Source organism: Pseudopodoces humilis, chromosome 1 (assembly GCF_049639895.1).
Source record: "Pseudopodoces humilis isolate 2021_Gansu_Grassland_sample_001 chromosome 1, ASM4963989v1, whole genome shotgun sequence".
In the NCBI taxonomy this organism is placed as follows: domain Eukaryota; kingdom Metazoa; phylum Chordata; class Aves; order Passeriformes; family Paridae; genus Pseudopodoces; species Pseudopodoces humilis.
In genome coordinates this window covers 134,130,361-134,149,743 of record NC_142200.1, presented here as the reverse complement: position 1 = coordinate 134,149,743, position 19,383 = coordinate 134,130,361, and the positions used below count along the sequence as shown (strand labels likewise).

Below are 19,383 nucleotides of genomic sequence, written 5' to 3'. Positions count from 1 at the left end.
CACATGTTAGTTTATTTGTTTATTATTGGTGTTTCATTGCAGTGTCATTCTCATCACCCCCAGTCAGCACCTTTTTCCAAAATAGCTACGAATTTCAAAATGTTAAACCTGTCACCTTGTTGAAACCAAATAGCAACCAAGTCAGTGACCAAGAGGGCTGTCCACTGAGTAAAATAGTCTCCAGGCTTGCCCATAGGTAAATAGATTGTGAAGGGATGTAACATCCTTTGGAATAACATCCTGGAAACTCTGAAGATTCCTAAGTGCAAGAGACAAAAAGCTGGTGCCATTACTTTAAAATGTAAGTAAAATGCACAGATCTACAGGTTAAAAAAAACCCCAAAAAATCAAAAAACCACTACCAAACCTCTTTTCCTCCAGACAGGAACATCTTTCCCATCTATGGATTGCCACTTTTTTAAGACAAGTGGACAAAAAGATAAATCAAGCTGCAGCATTTATCTGATGAATGCTGTCTTCATATGAGGACCTGTTTGGTCTTTATCTTTTAAGCAGAGAGTGACTTCAATTGCAGTTAATATAAAGATTTATTAACTTGAGAAGTAAATATTGACCAAGGTGAAGCCAAGGTCAATGTTTACCTAGAGGACTAATAAATCTTTGCATTAACTTAAATATGGAAGCTGATGGGCCATACTTTGCTCTCAAATCAGTATCTACCCTAAATTACCCCTACTAAGATACCTTTGTATTTGCACAAAATGTGTTGGGTTTACAAACTGTTGTAAAATACATTGTGTGAACTTATCAGAAATAGGAAAACTAGACTTTTCTTACAGGATAGCTGACTATTTCTTCACATCTGAAAATATGACAAATATGTAACAGTAGACAGCCAGAATTATTTCTTCTTTGAGGGTGAACATTCATTTAAGTGAATATAGAGCAGGTGAGGGTTTTGTTTTATTTTACACTCTGGTAAATATAATAAATTATCATGGAGATAAAAAGACACTGATTTGACATGACCAGCTCCAAGAAATCACACCTTTTAATCTTCTAATTTATATCAATACTAGTGTATTATTTAAGGACCCTTATTTAAGATGCGAGAGGTGCCTGTTCTGGGTAAAATAACTAAAATATTTGTCAAATCTGCCAGCCTGCCTTTCTACAGAGCCTCTTGAAATAACTTCAGTATTACAGAGGTTGAGTGCTTTTGTCTTTATGACATTTAATTTTTAAGCCACACAGCTGTGCTGTTTTATTGACCCTCGCAAATGTATCATTTTAGCTTACTTCATAGGCATTACTGGGCCTTTAACTGGTAAAGAAATCACCTATCCTTTGGAGCTACCACAAATATTCTACTATAGCTGTCTCTATGTGCCTTAGAAAAATATCACCTTTATCAACCTCTCAGGATGCTTCATGAGTTTTGACAGAATTAGTGTAAGTGCTTTTCTCCTTTGTTATCTCTTTAATAGATTTTTTTTTCCTGGGTTCTCTGTCTCAGTTGTCTGGTGGAAATGTCGCTTTCTCTGTTCTCCGGAACAAAGAAATAGCTCCTGTTTAACTTAATCAAATACTCTGGTCTCTTTCTGATAGGAAGAATAGTGGCCAATTTACCTCTAGCACTATTAAGTCCCCAACAGTTTTCCTGTGTTTGATTTCTGTATGTGCCTTCAGTACAGCCTTTTTTTCCCCTACCCATTTTCCTTTGTTTCCCTCTCTTTAGGAAGACTGACACAAAAGAATAGCTTACCATAACATATTCTCTTAGCAAAATCTAGTATTATTTCATTAATTTATTTCTTGACATTTATTTGCAATTAAATTAATTCTACCTTCTGCACACATGAGGTTTTAGTAAATGAAAGTATTACTGCTCCAAGCACCAGATCTTTCTGTCTTTGCATTGCTTAGCCTTTGTGCAGCAGAAATTCTGTTGGCTGTAATGGAAAAGCGAAGTATTACTGACTTTAACAGTCCTGCCTGTGTGAGAAATGAGTCTTGAGTTTTGTCTGTTAGTAAATGTGTTCTGGATCATATTTCACAATCAGACTTTCATACGCTCACTGCTAACATTAGATTTCTAGGCTCAATTTTTTATTTGCACTTCCCATTCATCACACAGAATAACTGATCCTATAAAATGAATCTGTGTTGGATGAAACAATAAAAGGAGCATCCAGTCTCTGCTGCTCACTTTTCTCATGCAAGTGGACCCCTTGAAATCAATAGAATCATTCAGGGGAGTCAGACAAGCAAAGAGCTAACTCAAAACAGGTACTCCATGCTGCCCAGAAACAAACTGCTTCTGTCCTCTCTGCCTCTATGAAATAAAGGTGCCTCAGGTTGTACCAAAAATATGAAAGGAAAGTAATTTTTAGAAGAATTGTAAGGGGAAGCCTATTTAAACTCTGATGGCTGGCTTTTGCATGCAAAGGGCACAGTTTAGGAGATGAGTAAAAATGCTATATCAGGAAATGTTAAATTACTATATTTTTAAAGGAATTGTACAACTGTAAGTAATGCACAGTCAAAGCTTTTCTCACCTGTTTGGAACAGCAAATGCAACCTCTAAATTGTTCTTTTGTTAAATGGTGAGTGGTAAGGCAGAAGGCTGAGAATGCCTTAGAATGTAACTACAAAACAGTTCTGCTGTTTAATTAATTTGTTTTCAGTTTGTTTACATTCCTTTTGTATCCAGTGTTTTCAAATGTGCTTCACAGGGACAAAATACTGTCCAGTTTTGGTGAGACTGTCACTGATACAGTAATTTTTAACCAAAAGTGAGAAAATCTTCACAGAAAGGGAATCTGGAATTTACTGTGGCACATAGTGGAAATACAGATTTCCAGGGCTGTGTTTCATGGCAAGAAACATTCCTCAAGGTTCAGTCAAAATACCTCAGATGTCTACATGCTTCTCAAAAACTCATGAAGATTTACACTAAGATTTACTTGCTTATATATTTTAAGATAACAAATATAATCAGATATCTCAATATGCATTAGTGCTTGAAATTCAAACAGCAGAAGACATAAATTTTGTTTATATAATTGATGGAATACAAATTATATTAGTGGGATTGGTGGAATACAAGTTGTACTACACACCAGATTTCTGTGGAAATGAAAATCTGGTCAGACTGTTGGTGTTTTATCTCTTAAGACCTGAATCTGCATTTATTTGTTGGTATATTTTTAAGCACAGACTGCTCCCCTAAGTAAAGCTATATACATGTTCAGCGGCTCTAGTTTTACTGTATTAATCACGTTGATCTAAACATTTACAAATTACCTTCTAATTTCTACTACATCATGATAATTAGAATCTTTACAAATACTACTCTAAAGTCAAAAGCCTGGCTAAAACATCAATTAAAACCTTAAGTTATGTTACTGCCAATAAGTGGTCATTAAGGGCATGTGAGGGCAACCAGCGTTGTTGTAGAATCACATTCTTAGGGGTTGGTCTCTAAAGCAGATATTTTTCATTTTTATTTCTTTTTTTAATTACTTATGAAATTGTAAGACAACTGTAAGGATAGTGAAGTCTGTTTGTTTGCTTTTTTCATCAATGATTTATTATAAATGCAGAAATAAGATTTTAAATATGGAACTTTATTACAGATGAGAGAGAAATAGTCCCTGATCTGTGGAGAGAGAAGCACTGCAATAATATTGATGGTTTAGGAGAATGCTCACTACATTTTAATGGAGAGAAGAGGAATTAGTGGCTTTCTCTAGTGTGACAATTTTCTAGCAACCTGAGAAAGGAATTTCTTCAAATATAATAAAAGAGCAGAATACCATTTCTTCATACATTACAATTCTTCCTACACACTGGGAGGATACTACTAACTTTCAGTACATGCTATGAAAAGGTAGATTTAAAATCTGTTCAACAGGATTTTTTTCTTTTAGTATGTCATGCATAGTCAAAATGGAAGTACTGATCAGCTTCTGATGAGCCTGTGTTTTCCTGCATGACCTGTGAAGCGTACTATTTGCCCAAAAAGAAGTATTACTGCTAAAATATAGTCCCAGACCACCACTTCCAAATTAAAATAGTTAATTAAATAAATCTCAGAGTAGGTGAAAACTGTTAATTTCACTCACCTCCTTATTCCCATATCACATTGCCATCCTAATCAATTTAATCTTCACAGAAAATGAAGTATAAACTCTTGTTTGGGAAGTAATAATCACAGCATGTAACAGGCTGAAATACCGTTCTTAGTCAACACCAGCTGTTTGGCTTGAGGTAGTTTGTGGTGTTGAAAAAGCATTTAAATTATACAGCAGCAGTGGACTTTTAATGGAATATCTGTTTCCACTAAGTAGAAACCTCTCTGTTGAATCTAAACACGAAACAGAAAAAGACTCATTGTCACCTCTTTTTAATTTTTTTTGGTCAAATTTCATCATGAAGTAGATCAAAGTATAGGGGATAAATCCCAATAATGTAAGGAAAAAAATAATGCCCCTCTTGCACATGCGATAAACAGGATTCTGAACACAATTACTTTGTAAGGTAAGCCACATAATAAAAAGAAGTTAGCAGCAGGCTAGTGCCCAACAAAGTAACAGGGCAATTTAACATGCCTTGTGATATCCTCAGTGTACAGCAGAGAATATTTCCTTTCTCCAGCTATTTTCATCTCAACTCAAAAAGTGCGGAGTTAATGGAACGGAAAATTCAGGCAACCTCACGCTCCTGATTTATGCATGACGAGAGAAACACTTCCCGTACGTTTCTATGATAAAACACTCCTTTTATTACAACCAAGTTCTTTGCAGTCTGTTTGCTTTTCTTGGGCACGGATGTTACCCGTCACAAGTTAGACGGGACACAAGTACTTTTGAGATACTCCAGAGTTCTGCTGGCATAGGCATGTAGGTCATGGTGGCTAATCCCCTAACATAAATGCAGTTTTTCTAGCCTAATTTTGCTTTTTTTTTTGGTCACAGTACCTAATCCCCTAACATAGATTCAATTTTACTAATTTTGGGGGGGTTTAACCTCTAAATTCTGTGGAATGCAATGCTGTGGTTGTATGGTGGGCATTCACAGCTGTAGGACTGTATGGGTACGGCACACCACTCTCCCTTTTTTGGTAGCATCTTCCTAGTATAGTCATGACAAAAATATCTACCCTAGCACTGCCCACGCAAGTGCAAGCAGCTCAAGTATAAGTCAGGTATCATGTGGAACTATTTGTACATGCAAACCCTGACCCACAGTATTATTTGCAGCCCTCCACCAGATATCTACATTTGACCCCTCAATGTCAACAGAAATGTCTGACTAACAGAACCTGGTTGTCATCTCCTTTCATTATCACAGGATTTTCTTGGGCCTTTTTTCTTTTCTTCATATTCACAAGGCTAAGCTTCCATATTAATTAAATGTCAACATTCACTAGTCTGAGACTATGTTATCCAATAAATACCTGCCTGAAGCCAACTACAGGAAGGGTGGAACTCGCACGATTTTTAATACAAATTATTTGTTCACAATGTTTGATCAAATTAATCAGTAGCAGAATAAATGGGGGCTGCAACCATGTCTGAAAAGGATGTCCGAAACAGTATTAATGCTGCTGTTGTAGCTCATCTCTCCACTTTACCTCCATTAGCTCCCATTTTGGGGACCTTCACCTTCCTCTGGGCCAGAGCTGCATTGTTGTCGGTATGCACAACAGAATAGTTAGAGATAGGAAGCCTCACACAAACTGAGCCTTATTTAGATTCCATATGGTTCTTTTTTTTTTTCCAGGTGTCTTATTTTAAATTCACGTAGGCTTTTTACAAATAAAAGGGGGGGTGGGGGAAATCTAGATGAGAAGCCTTACAAGGCGCAGCCCTTTCCTCTCAGTTGGTTTGACAATTTTAGCCACTGGCTGTAAGAAGCTCCCACGGGCAGATATTACTACCCAGATTCCCGAGGTGAGGAAGCTGAGCCAGGGGAGGGGAGGGGCTGCAGGGGAGCGCCGCGCTGGGGCTGCCCTTAATCTGCAGAGATAAGCAGCGCTTTGGGGCAGGGCAGAAATAGGGCCTGGTGACCCAGGGCTGCCCGGAGCCCCGGGCCGCTCTCCGCAGCATCTCTTCCAGGCAAAGGCTTGGACTGTGCCCCATGCCGGAGCGCTCTCCCGCTGCTGGGAATTAATGGCTTCCGCGCAGGAGGAATGATACTTTCCTCATCAGTGCTGCAGATGGAGCTCCAAGCAACAGCCAAGGCAGGGGACTTCCACCTCCTCTAACCGGAGGCAGATGAAGCGGGTGCCCTGCGCACAGAGGGTTCGGCAGCGATTTCCCCAGCCCCTGCGCCATCCGGCCGTGCCGCCAGCTCCCGGCAATGTCAGCAGCCATCCAGCTGGTGAGAGCAATGGTGAGCCCAGGCTGTGCTGCAGGGCTGGAGGTCCTTGTCAGGCTCTTTGGGAATTCCCGCCCTCCACACGCTGGATACCTTCCTTTGGATGGGCTTTGCTGGGATTCCTGGGAGAAGCAGCCTCAAGGAGCGCCTGCTGCCCCTGCAGCCCCCCAAAGCACGAGGTGAGCGGCTTCTGCCACGGCGGGACCTTGCAGCCCTGAGCCTCCGCCGCATCCCAGCTGGGAGAAACTCATCTAATTGTTTGTTGTTGCCTTTCCTTCAGGGGAAGACAAGGCAGCTCCGAGGCAGAGTCGTGTGTGTGAACGCAGTGCTGTCCGTGAGTCTGGCTGGCACCTCCCTTGTCCCCTGCACCATCCCCACCCTGCCTCAGCTGTGGCAGAGCTGAAAGCAGGGGGTGGCAGCGTCTCACACACGGTGCTCCAAAAACCCTCGGAAAGGACCCGGCATTTCAAAACAAAATGCTACCACATCATTCTCATTACGGTTCCACGATATCTGTATCACAAAACCTGGCAATTTTAATGACAAAGTACTTCGATGCCACCAAGTATTTTTTTAGAACTATTAAAACCTCTGCAGAATATTTCCCTGAAATGTATTAGGATCCAATTTCTGCATTCATTAGTAATATCAACTAGAATGTGGTGAATGGTTATTTGGAAAAAATGCATTCGATGTAAATTGATTTTGTATTATCAGGAATAATGTGGAGAGAGGCTTTTCCAGCTTCTTGAAGCTTCAGCCATTCCACTGCTTGCTGCAGTTTATGCCCTAATCTTGTGCGATTTACATAGCATTTTAATTTTCAGTCTTGCCTGCATTTTTCAGCTGAGGGATTTTTATTATACTTTAAATTAATTCCAAATTCACACCGCAACAATAGCACAAAAATTGAGCTCTGGCAAAGCAAGAGGCCAAACATGACTCAATTAAAATAATATGTATCACTATTAATCACCTCTGCCTGTCCGTCTACATTCCCGTGGTGGTGCCTCCCTCTGCAGCAGCAGCATCTGCGAGTAAAGCCAGCTCTCATCCATCCCTCTGCTCCTCCCTCCTCCCGCCGCCTTCCTGAGGGATGACGAGAGCCCGGGAGAGTGGGAAGGAGCACAGGGGGCAGTGCTGGGAGAAGCCCGGGCTGAAGAGCAGCCAGGCCAGTGCTGAGCCCTGTGCCGAGCCCCGTGCCGGGCTGCCCTCCCCGCCTTCCCTGCTGCCTTGGCAGGACCTTGTCCGGTGCTGCCGGTGGCCAAACCGAGCGCTCCGTGTGTCCGGCCGGCCGCCGTGGCAGCCAGCAGCCTTGTGCCAGGGCCGCGTTGTCCTCGGATTTGTGCAGAGCTCAGCTGGTTGCCAAAGCTTAACGCTTCACATTATTATTAACAGTTAATGCACATAAAAATAAGGCAGTACTGATGACAAAGAACAAAAGCAGAGCAGTAATAACCACGCTCTGCAAAACAAACCCTCCCGGCTAAGCAAGCCCAGGAGGGCAGGGCTCCTGCACAATTTGCCACCAGCCAGCCATCAGGTTAATCTGAGACCAGGCAGGGCCTGGCAGTGACAAAGGGGACACTGGAGACTGAGGCGGGAGGCCTGACCCTGGCTGCCACCTCCTCAGTCAGTCCCTGCCATGGTCCACGGTACAGCAAGTGAGCTGGGGTGCAGGAACAGGGTGAGCTCTGGGGTAAGGGGCCCCCAGAGCCTCGGCCCAGGGCAGCTGCTAGCAGCTGGAAAACAGGGTGATGAGCTGGGGGTGTTCCCCTTGGAAGCAGCCAACAGACTGTTGAGCCCCAAATCTGCTCAGTGCAAAGCACCACCCCACCTGGCTGTGATGGTCTTGGAGGCCAGCTTTCACACAGACCACTTGGACCAGGCTCTCCCTTTTCTGTGCTTTATGCAGTCACTGGCATTTGCTCCAGATGGGAACATACTCTGCTGGCTCCAGCCAACAGAGCCCTGTGCCTACACGGGCGGTGGGAGCCCTGCTGCAAGGGACAGCCCAAGCACAGCAATGGAGAGCAGGGCCAGGGTGTCTCTATGTGACAGAAAAACAGAGCCCCACACACTGCAGACTTGCACTAATGTGATTTTGAAAGGCATGATATGAGGCTGGTATTGGAATGCCTGTCCATGAAATTATGGGATTTTAGAAGAATAATCTTATTGCTCTCCTGTATCTGTCTAGCCAACAGCTAGACAGGTTCTCTTTTGGTTCTCTTGCCCCCAAAATCATTTAAATGTGACCCAGGAAGCTTCTGTTGAGAAGAGCTTTGGTGAGGTCTCAACCTTTGATAGAAATGGCCAGGACTGTGGGCACAGGAAGTTCTCCCCTGTCTTGTTCTCCCCCCTCTTTTTTCCAGAAAAGTCCTCTGTGTGTCAGCATTAGCCAGAGCCTATAGCACAGAGACAGCAGCCACCAGAAACCACAGCCAGCTTGGTTCAAAGGACAGCAAGGAAAACCACGCACCAGTTTTACAGCAAGCATACGTGTTTGATCTGGCTGTGCTAGCTGCTCACAAAGCGCCCAGCCCAGTGCGTATGGGCTTCATTTCATTTGAATAAAAACACTTTGGGTAGCCATGGAGGAAAAGAAACAACTTGCAAGAAGCGCTTGCTAGTTTCACAAGAGTAATCACTCATCTGAAACTGGTAACAAAAAAATGGCCCTGTAGCCAAGCACATCAAACTTCAGCTTGACTAATTTGTGACTGGTTATCTCTTTGTGAACGGTATGTTGAATCTAATCTGGGGAAAAGTGGGTAATTAATGAATCAGTCAATGACACCAGCTCAGTTAGGGACAAAGCTCAGTATCTCTTCTAGCTTGGGACTGTCATTTGTTGCAAATGATCGAACACCTAAAGAAAGAACATATTTGCTGAAAAATGTACTGAGCCAGGCAGATCCAGAAGCATTTGCAACACAGCTGGGCTTGGCTGCTTCCCTGGGTTACTGCTATACCACAGCTTTCCTCTACTGAAACAGCAACACAAGATGATGCATCAGGCAGGTTAGTACTAAAAGAAATTATTTTTCTCTCCATTCTCATTGCTGAAACTGCTGGGAGAGGCATTTCCGATTTCCTTCTGCAGTAGCAACTCTGGCCATCATGTAGTTTATCTGACCTTTGGCTACGCCACACCATGAAATCAGACACCACTAGGAGGGGGGCCAGAACAAAGCCTGGAGAGATTAATAAGAGCGTTATTTGCAATGTGGCACAGGGCCATGAGTCACCGTGCAGCCAGGCTGCTGCACCTTCTGGCTACAGGAACAGCCCAAGATCTGCATCAAGCTTTCTGCTTACAAAAAAAACAAACAAAAAAACCCCAACCCCAACCCCCCACCAAAACAACCTCACAACAAACAAACAAACAAAAAAACCCCCACCAACTTTACTTCAGTTCTTTTACACAAAAAACCCGGTCAAATGAATTAATGGGAAAAGGAAAAAAAAAAACAAACAACAACAAACCTTCAGCTGGTGTGGGAGAAAACATAAAACGTAAAGTTAATGTGTGACTTTCATTCAAAAGAGTCTATTCTTTTAGTGATTGTTTGGGGCTTTGGGGTATTAACTAATAAAGAAAAAAATTCTGCTTGTTCAGCCTGATGTTAATGTTGGTGCAGTACTTTGATTAGCACAAAGATTTGCTCACATGGTGCTCTAATACCTTCCACCTTCACAGCTGTAGCATTCTAGGGTGCAAATGCAGCTCTCTGTGGCAAACAGAACTTCATCTTCTGATGTCATCATGTGCAGATGGCTTGACTTGGAGAACACTAAATTCTGTGCAGGTCAGGTTCAAAGAGCTTGAGGATAAAGAAATATATGTAATTATTATTATTACAGTTATATACCAAGCCCAGATAATAAGAAAAGGAATTAGATTTCTTATCTTTGACTGCATTTGACTGTAAGGTTAGAGATCAATGACATCTTGATTAGGAAACAAAAATTATATTAATCAAGAGATTCAAAATTAATCAAGAAGATGTGAATCACAGTGAATCAAAAATGAACAAAATGAGTTGTGCTCTGTGTTAAGGAGCTCCCTGACTGTACCAAGCTCCAGCAGGAAAGCTGAGACTGGAAGGAACCTCTGGGTGAAGTGCAGAGGGGACAGACCTGCTGGAAACAGGGCAGCTTCTCACAGTGTGTCAAACCAGCCTCTGAACAGGGCTTCCTACTGAAAACCAGCAAAAGTGTCCTAGTCTCTGATTCTACAGAGCATTTCAAACCAGGCATCTGCTGGAAGGGTAACACAGCAATGACCAGGCAATCAGAAGCTCCTTATATGGCACAAGTGATAATTCCATCATGTGAATGCTGGAGGGGACAGCTAGGGATTACACTCGACTTCCAGTGGTGAACATGGTCACAGTATCAGCCTGGATTTATCTTCTGTAACTGTTATTAAATTCAGGATCCAGAAAAAGGCTGGGAAGGTAAGCTACAGAATAATTACTCTGGATTTCAGAATAAGAAACTTCAATTTACTCACAGAGTTGCTAAATAAAATCCCTTGAGACGCAACCATGGAGTGAAAATTTGCCCAGAAGTTCTGAATGATTTTTAAAGACAACTTACTGAGTAGCTCAGCAAAAAATTATCCAGTTGTTCAGAAAGAAGCAATTTCAGCAGAATATTTAATTGTCTACAGAAGCATCTTCTTGATGAAACCAGATGCAAAAAGGGAACATACAAGAGATGGACATGAGGTACAGTACCCATTTCTTGAAAGAACTGGTCAGTGGGATTGTAACACAGCTGTTTGTGACAGCTGTCTAGACTGGGGAAGTCCCCAATGTCTGGAAAAAGTCTAACACCTCATCTACCTTTAGAAAGGCAAGAAAGGAAACTGGGAACTGATCTGCTGATCACCATCATCTTGCTCACTATAAGATGAGGGAGTGTGTCCCTCTTGGGATCTACTTCTAAGGCCACAAAGGACAAAAACTTATTTGGGAACAAATAGCATGGACTTACTGATGGCAAACCAAATTTGACTGACCATCCTGCTTTCTAAGATGAAATTACTGAATGTGTGAAGATGAAAGTGCTGGCTGTAATGTGCTCTGTAAGGTTTTGACACCATTCCACACAGTATCATTTGGAAGCTTAGAGAACATGGGCTTAAAAACAGGTGGAAAGAGGGACTGAAAACTGTCTGGTCGTGTCTGACAGGTCACCAGCAAACAGAGGTGCACCCAAGGGGTCAGTACCAAAATCCACACTGGTCAGTACCTTCATCAGATACATTGATGGTAACACAGTCAGATTTGTTGATGACAAGCTGTCTGCACTGACAAAGAGCAAAGCTTCCATGCAGAGGCTCCTTTATACACTTGAGATCCAGGCCAATAGCCACCTCATGATGTTCAACAAGGAAATGTGATCTGTTCCAGGCTGGGAAGCACCTCGCTGAGGAGCCATCCTGGTTAAAAGGAGTTGGGGATTTTAGAGGGCATGAGGCCAAATGTGTCAATTTGGAAAGGGTCCAGTAAAGCGCTGCTGAGATCATCAGAGGCCTGGAGAAACATGAGAGGGGCTGAGGGAACTGAGCCTGTTTAATCTGATCAGGGGAAGACTAAGGGCTGCTGGAACAGGGTGGCTATACAGAAGAAATTCAAACTTGTCTTCTTAGTGCTAAAGACTGTAGGAGTGGGCATGTGCTGAGGTCTGGACAGGACATGTTCTCTGGGAGGGCAGGGTAACCCTGAAACAGATGGCCCAGAGAGGCTGTGGAACTTTTGCTCCTGAAGGTGTTTCAAGATTTAGTTGTAGCGTGGCTGACCTCATCCACTATTGGTCACAGCCCCACTTCAAGCAGGATGCTGACCTGGATGAACTCATTGATTCTAGAAGTAACTAAATAAAATCATAATGGTATGAAATGATAGAAAAATATTATTATTAAACAAGATTAAGTGAATTCATTTTTAATTTGCAAGAAGGTTGCTGAATATGCATGATTTTATATTTTTGCATTGCACAAAATATGTGATCCCTGAGTAATGTTTTTAAAAACTCCAAAATCTGTGCAAAAGGATGCAACAAGGAGGAAAGATTGTAACCCAAGAAGTCAACTTGATCGTTTGCATGGGCACACTGAAACCATAAACTTTCCAATGCAGCCAAAAGAGACCTCAGACATGGAAGGATGAAAGACACACAGCAGAAGAGAGCCCATGCTGATGAGCAGAGGTTAGGGAAAAGACATGGATATAGGCCAAGTATGATGCAGCAAGTTATGTCACCTCCAGCATCGGCCTTCATGGGCTGTTCTGTTCAAGTCACACCCTGAGTGGGACACAAATGAACAGGAGAGAGTCCTAGAGGCTACAAAACATCTTACAGTGAGAGATGGAAACATTTCAGTATGGTATCTTCACAAAGGTGAACACAGAGGAGATTGCTGCACTGGTCTGAAGAGACAATCCCACATTTCTCAACAACACAGGGGCAAAACTGAGTTTTGCTGCTTCTAAGTTGAAAAGAGCTTTTATGGGCACTTTGATGTGTTTTCCTCCATCTCCTACACAAAGGCAGAGCCCTGCAGGCCCATGTCAAGCCCACCAAGCCTGTGCCAAGCCCTGCAAACCCCTCCTCATGCCTCTGCCCCAGCACTGGGTAGCAAACTCAGTGACTGTGGGCACAAGCAGCAGGGACATAGTTTTACCTCTGCAGAACTCTTTTCCTTCCATTCCTTCCAGGAATTTGCTTCCCTGGGGCATCTGCCTGTTCTACCCTCATCCAACACAGTTTGGTCTCCACATATTTAGACAAGGAACACAGACTCAGTATCTCTTAAAGCTTCCCCAAAGGCTGGAAGTTGAAACTAGATCAGCTGGAAGAGGAAACAAGCCACAGTTATGTACACAACATATATACCAAATAAATAATGGTAGTTAACTATTGAATCAGTGGTGATTGGTGACTAAATGCTATTAAACTGAGTGTGTTTGTCCCAAAAGCTGATGTTTTCTGCAGCTATTAGGCTTGAAACATGACTTAACCTCTGGGTTGGCTAGGTGGGAGGTTAGCTGCATGAGCACTCTGGGTCTTTCCAGCCTCATATTCTGTGGCTCTGTGGAAATTCTGTGTCAGAGGGTTTTTCGCATCGTAGCCAGACTGAGAGCTTGAAATCCACATGGTTACTGACAACTCCCAACTGTCAGTAAAGCTGTTTTACAGAAAGTGTTACATGACTGATGTCTCTACAACTGCACTTTTCCAAACAGATGGGGGGGAAAAAAAAGGCACCGGTCTCAAATCAAATTAGTCTTGATGCATTACGCAAAAAAAACTTAACACATGCTCCACATTTTGAGAAACTTCTAAATATAACATCTCCATTGAAAACACAGTATATGACAGTGCTAAAAATACATAAATACACATCTATAAAACTATTTTCACATTACAGAATGAGGACCACTACAAGGGGCTAGAAAAATTACATTTTCTTGATGCAGGAGCCCCATGTCAGGGTTGCCACACCTTGTTTAACCTCACAGATAAGCTCATTTTTGAAAGCTTACTGTTTGACTTCTCAAGGTTTGTGTCTATGGGACACAGGGCAAAGATAAAACATTGTAACTAATGTTGTAATTGCATTCAGAAATAATAAAACCGTGACATTATGGAAAAAAAAAATTAAATAACCCACATGAGAAAATATGGTATTTAAATTCTGTTGCAGCTGGAAATGTACTGTAATGAAGAATTAACAGGTGAGTCTTGGGTATTTTCATTATAATTAGACTGGATATAATTTTATTTTACCAAAGTAGTTATACTTTAGTATAACATTTACAATTTTACTCATATAGAGGTATGATGCATCACCATTTCAGGAAAGAGATACAGCAATGTAAGGATAACACATCAGTAGACCTATGTGCCTCCAAGTAATTGTACTGGTTTAAATGGAGACATGCAGTCAAGGGAGCACACTGTACATTCAAATAGATTGTTGGAAAGTTAGAGTTTGCAATTACTTGTAGACATTAATAAAAAAGCAGTCTCAGAGACAGGATTAGCAGAATAAAAAATACAGAATCGATACTTGCACAAACAAAAAAGTCAGGAATTTCTTCTGAATAATTTCAAATTATACAGGTAAAACAGGCCCTGAAACGTGTAGCAAAAAGGACTTATATAACAGAGGAATTCTTTTCCCAGGAAAATTACATTTGGATTCATTTATAGCCATTTTGGTACTCCAAGTGATAAAAAGTAAATCACATCTCTAGGTTCTTTACCCCACGTAGAACCTGCTTTGAAAAAATGAACAATGACAGCTTCCTAATTACTATTTTGAAAGCAATTTTTAAAATAAGAAAAAGAGTCCCCCATGTAACGATCAAAAAGAATTCATATTGTTTCAGGAACAACAGCAAAAAGATTTGACTGTAGCCTCCTACCTGGTACAGGGCCAGGGAGATTTCTTTGGTAAGACTGTGGCAGCCAGAAGAGGCATAAAAGCCACTGAGCAGTAGATGTTAAGAACGCTAGCACGAGGGACAATTTTGTTCCTCTTGTCAGTGAACACGTGCCAGGCCATCTCACTTGGCTCAGTAAAGACCAGTGCAGCTCGGTGAGAGTGGCAGAAGAATGCTCATTTCTCCACTGGGAACACCCAGAGTTGCCACTGCGAGGAAAGGCACCTGAGGTTCTTCCCACAGCAGAATTGCAACTGAGGGCACTGAAATAATATTAACTGGTGCCTGAACAGTGCTTTTTTTGTCTTCAGTATGTTTTACAAACATTAATTTGATTCAGCACTGTCTCATGGCAGCTTGCAGCAGCAGCCAGATGGGGCTGGCTGCCCCACCAGGCACCCACACAATTTTGCAGGGACGTTTGTACGGTGGGAGGTGCTGCCTGGGAGAGGACCTTGTTCAGGCATGTGCTGAGTCAATGTATTTCTCTAGCAGCCTGTACTGGCAGAATTATAGTGACCAAAATGTTATTTATAACTGTCCTCCTGCAAGAGGATTCTTGAGGGAGGATGTTGGTACGAGTGCTGCTATTCCATGTGCACGCACAGCTACACACACCGCAGCCATGTCACTATTCAGTGCATGCAGAATACTCCTCTGACGTAAGTCCTGGGGTTTATTTTCCAAGGAGGTCACTTATACAGGGGGAAGAAAGAATGCAACTCCAACCACAGCCAGTCCACACCTCATGCAAAAGCCTGGAGGCCTCCCCACAAATTGCCACAACTTCTTTATGAACTCATCGGGACTGACAGCATGGTTAAGCCTCAGACCATACAAACAAACCCTAATGCTAATGTGGCTTCACTTGCTTTGGCCTGCTTTAGACTCACCTCCTCTCAAAAAACAGCCACCACATACTTTCTGAAGTCCATATAGGAATGGTGAGAAGGAAATTTATTCTTGAAAAACTCAGGGCTCAGACTTGTCACCCTGCAGGAAAGCCCCCACCACCACATGCAGCCAAGCCTCGCTCCCTGCTGGCTGCAGCCCCTCCACTTGCTCATGTGGAACAACTTACAAAATCAGACCAGTGCTTAACCAGTTTAACTAGCAATCTACCACAGGTGAAGATTTACTTCCCTAGTATTCTTACTTTCTTGTACTCTAGAACATGGATGAACCAGGCAGAAAAATGAGAGGATATGAAACTGGATGGCAAATGCCCCATCTGCAAAACGCGGTGGCATGTATGGGACCTCCCACAGCAGCATGCCTTCGTTATTGTGCCGGCTGGGAGCAGGTTGGCAGGAACAGAAATAGTCCTTAGGCACTCCAGAATGTGTGCCTGTGAGTTTCTCTTCTTTGTTTTGCAGTTTCCAATGTGAGCCTGCAGCCTGCCTGTCTGCAGAGAGAAGACTGTGCAGCGGAGGAGACGCTGCTTCTTGCACTCTTTTGTACATTTTCTTTTCCTAGCATTTCCCTGTGCAGGGGGAAAGTGTTCATTTTGCTCTTTGTGCACAGAAAATGCAAAGAAACCGGGAAAGTATTATGGGATTTTTTACTAACTCTCTCAACAAGCCAACATAATGGTAAAGAAAGACCAAAAGCAAAATCTCCATGAGAGAGAAAACAAAGCCTGTCTCTCTTTCATCTTGAATCTCAGGGTCCTGCCAGGCAGGCATGATGCTTCACACATTTAAAGATGCAAAGCACACAACAGGAGCTATATCATAGGGGAAATAAATATGTCTGCATGCATTTCATAGAGGCTAGGCCAAGCACAAACCTTTCTCTGCTGTTTTCCTTCGATACACAGATCTGGTTTTTTATGAACTACCACAATGGTCGAAGGAGGAGCTGAAAAGGGAGACAGGTGACTGATTCAAAAATTGGGATTCAAAACCTCTTGCACACAGACTAGAGATGTAATCTTTTGTATTGATGGCACTGAATTCAGAAGGTTTCATTCATGGTGATTCTCTGTTTATTTCAGCTACACAAACACTGGTTTACTTTGGGGGTTCAGAGAAGCTGGAAATATTTCATAACTCCTCTGTGTCAGAGTTTGATGGCTGGTTTTCATTCCAGACATCATAAGGGATGTGCTGCAGCTACCAAGGTGCCAGTATCAAGGAACCAGGAGAGATGTTGCCCTTCAAAATTATTTTTATTCTAAGATATATGTGCTTTGTTGTATTTTCTTTTTAAAAAAAGGAAAAAAGAGGAGGGGAAAAAATCCCTATCCTTAGTGGCACTAAAATAGGAATGCCTAGAATAGATCCCAGAATTATCTTCTTCCCCATTTATTTTGCTCAGATGTGAATGACGCTGTATCAAGCACTGAAAAGGAGCACATTAGTCTCATTCTACTGGAAAAACAAGCAAATTACATTGCTGAAATGTCAAGTTTCCACCATGCATTTGATAATAGACTGTGTGCTCAGTTTCTTGCATCCATTGTAGCAGCTCACTGAAGATATGCTCTGCCCCTGGCAGCAGTAGCTGCCCTTTGGACTAAACCACTTTGGCAAACCAGGGTTTTCCCAGTTGCCCTTTCAGGTGTGGCCTGGCCTGTCAGATGGTGGGGTATTTCAAAAATAGTTAATATTTTTTTTAACAACAGAATTCTACACCTGACTGATCTTTTTTTTTTTTATTATCCTACAATTTTCCATCATGCACTCCTCCCACAAAGATTTTTGACTACCGTAACAGGTGAAAGGTCACACCTGGACATCATCCATCACTGCAGCATTTTCTCTGCACTGAGATTGCATGGGTGGATGTTTGTTTTGCAGGCTGTGGTAAGCAGGTAGGAACACCACCAGTGAGAAGGGCTGTACACTGCCAATGCAGGTCCCCAGATGACTTCCATAATAATTTTAAGGCCCTGCATGCCATTAAATGCCCTGACATTAAGTTTCAGTCTGTTTCAAATTATGCCAAATGCACATAAATCTCATTCAAAGTGGTCCTTCTCAGACACAGGCTGTGACAAGCTCAGGGTAAGGAGAACTACATAACTAGGAAGGATTGTTATATCCTAGTTATCATTTGGGAAAAACAAAAACAAAACAAAAAACATACCTAGAGTATTCTAGAGTATTTCTTCAGCTTGCTTACCTAAAAAATAAGACTGGAAAGTATCAGTGATCATACACATCTCTGAAAACTCTGGAGAGGAACTGGCTTCTAGAAATACTCTCCCCTAAGCTGCAGCCTTGTGAAACCTGCTTCTCTTCAAAATCTTACAGCAGTAGTTGAACTCTCAAGCTGTGCTGTCAGCTGCCTAGGTTTAGACACACTGCTGCTGCAAAGCTAGAAAATAATTGTGGGGTAGTACCCGAGGGACGAGTGTGTAAGAGAGGAAGGAACCTGTATCTATGAGAAGTGACCCACTTAGAACCCCAGTCACTGTCTGTTCCTCTTCTCCCACCTTGCCTCCTCCTCAAGCAGAATGGTATGCCACATGGTGCAGAAAAATCAGTGAAGGAGGAAGACTAACACACCTCCAGGCACTGGAAAGTACTTGGCATCTCCAGAAACAGGAAGGGCTTTAAGCAGCAGTGAGCACAGAGAAGATGTTATCAGCACGATGGAGGAAAGAAGCACTGTAAGAAAACAAGAAAGGGAAGTGGACAAATTAGCTGAATAAATTTTCTGGTGAAAACAGCTGGATAAGCATCTCTGGAGACTAAGAAAAACTAGAAACAGAATGGAGAGATCATCATCATCTGTCCATGTTTATAATGATGACAGATATGACAACCCATCCAATGCAAGCATCCCCATCCTGCTGCGGCACTTTCTCTTTCCAGAACAAAGCTCCTTGGCAGTTGCATCGAGGACAACAAAAAAAAAGACATTTTACTTCTGCCTCCTGTATTTTTTACTGTTTGCTATTTCTTTTTTGCTTCTGTTTTTTCATTTCTTTCTGTTTTGGTGATGATCATTAAAGAGCAAAACTGCTTTGCTGCCTTACAGTCTCTTTCACAAGCTGGATCCTCTCAGAGGCTCTATAGCAGAATCTGTCCCTCATTAAGTGTCATATAAGACACCCGCTTTAATACTTGAGCCAAAAACTTTTCATTTTGGTGTTTCTGTAGCCCAAAGAGTTTGTATTTAGCTATGTTATTCAGTTTTGTGCTCATGACTTCTGTTAAATCCCGATCTAGATGATTTGAAAATGTAGTATCTCCCTTCCCCTTCACTCCAATACACTGCCAATATAGATATTTCCATCACACTGTAGGGAATATCCCACCAAGTACCAATTATATATCAGTAGCAGGTATGAAACCCATGACAGAAGTTGCATTCCACCTAATCTCTACACATCTCTGTATTTTGCTGACCATTCTATGCAGAGCCACGTAAAATGTCTTGTCCTTCTGAGGGAAGAGGGGGAGAAATAACTGGCACTTAAGTACTCCCTTCAGAAGTTCAGCAAAAGTGTTTTGAAGTTAAAATAAATTAGTTACTGACACTTCTCTGGATGGTGGTTTCCACTTCTGAGTAGAGCTCCACTTTGTCCCTGACTACCATTCATCCACACCCCTCGGTCTCGGGCTGC

At 42.3% G+C, this 19,383-nt stretch overlaps 1 long non-coding RNA gene across 1 annotated transcript; it reads right to left on the bottom strand.

Annotated features, from left to right (window-relative positions):
- Positions 1-7,003: 7,003 nt before the first annotated feature.
- Positions 7,004-15,836, bottom strand: LOC148185230 (uncharacterized). Its single transcript, XR_015773474.1, has 3 exons — positions 15,701-15,836; positions 13,043-13,210; positions 7,004-10,172 (listed from the first exon to the last, which is right to left on the bottom strand). It is a non-coding gene; the product is annotated as an uncharacterized LOC148185230 (long non-coding RNA).
- Between the last annotated feature and the right edge of the window lie 3,547 nt (positions 15,837-19,383).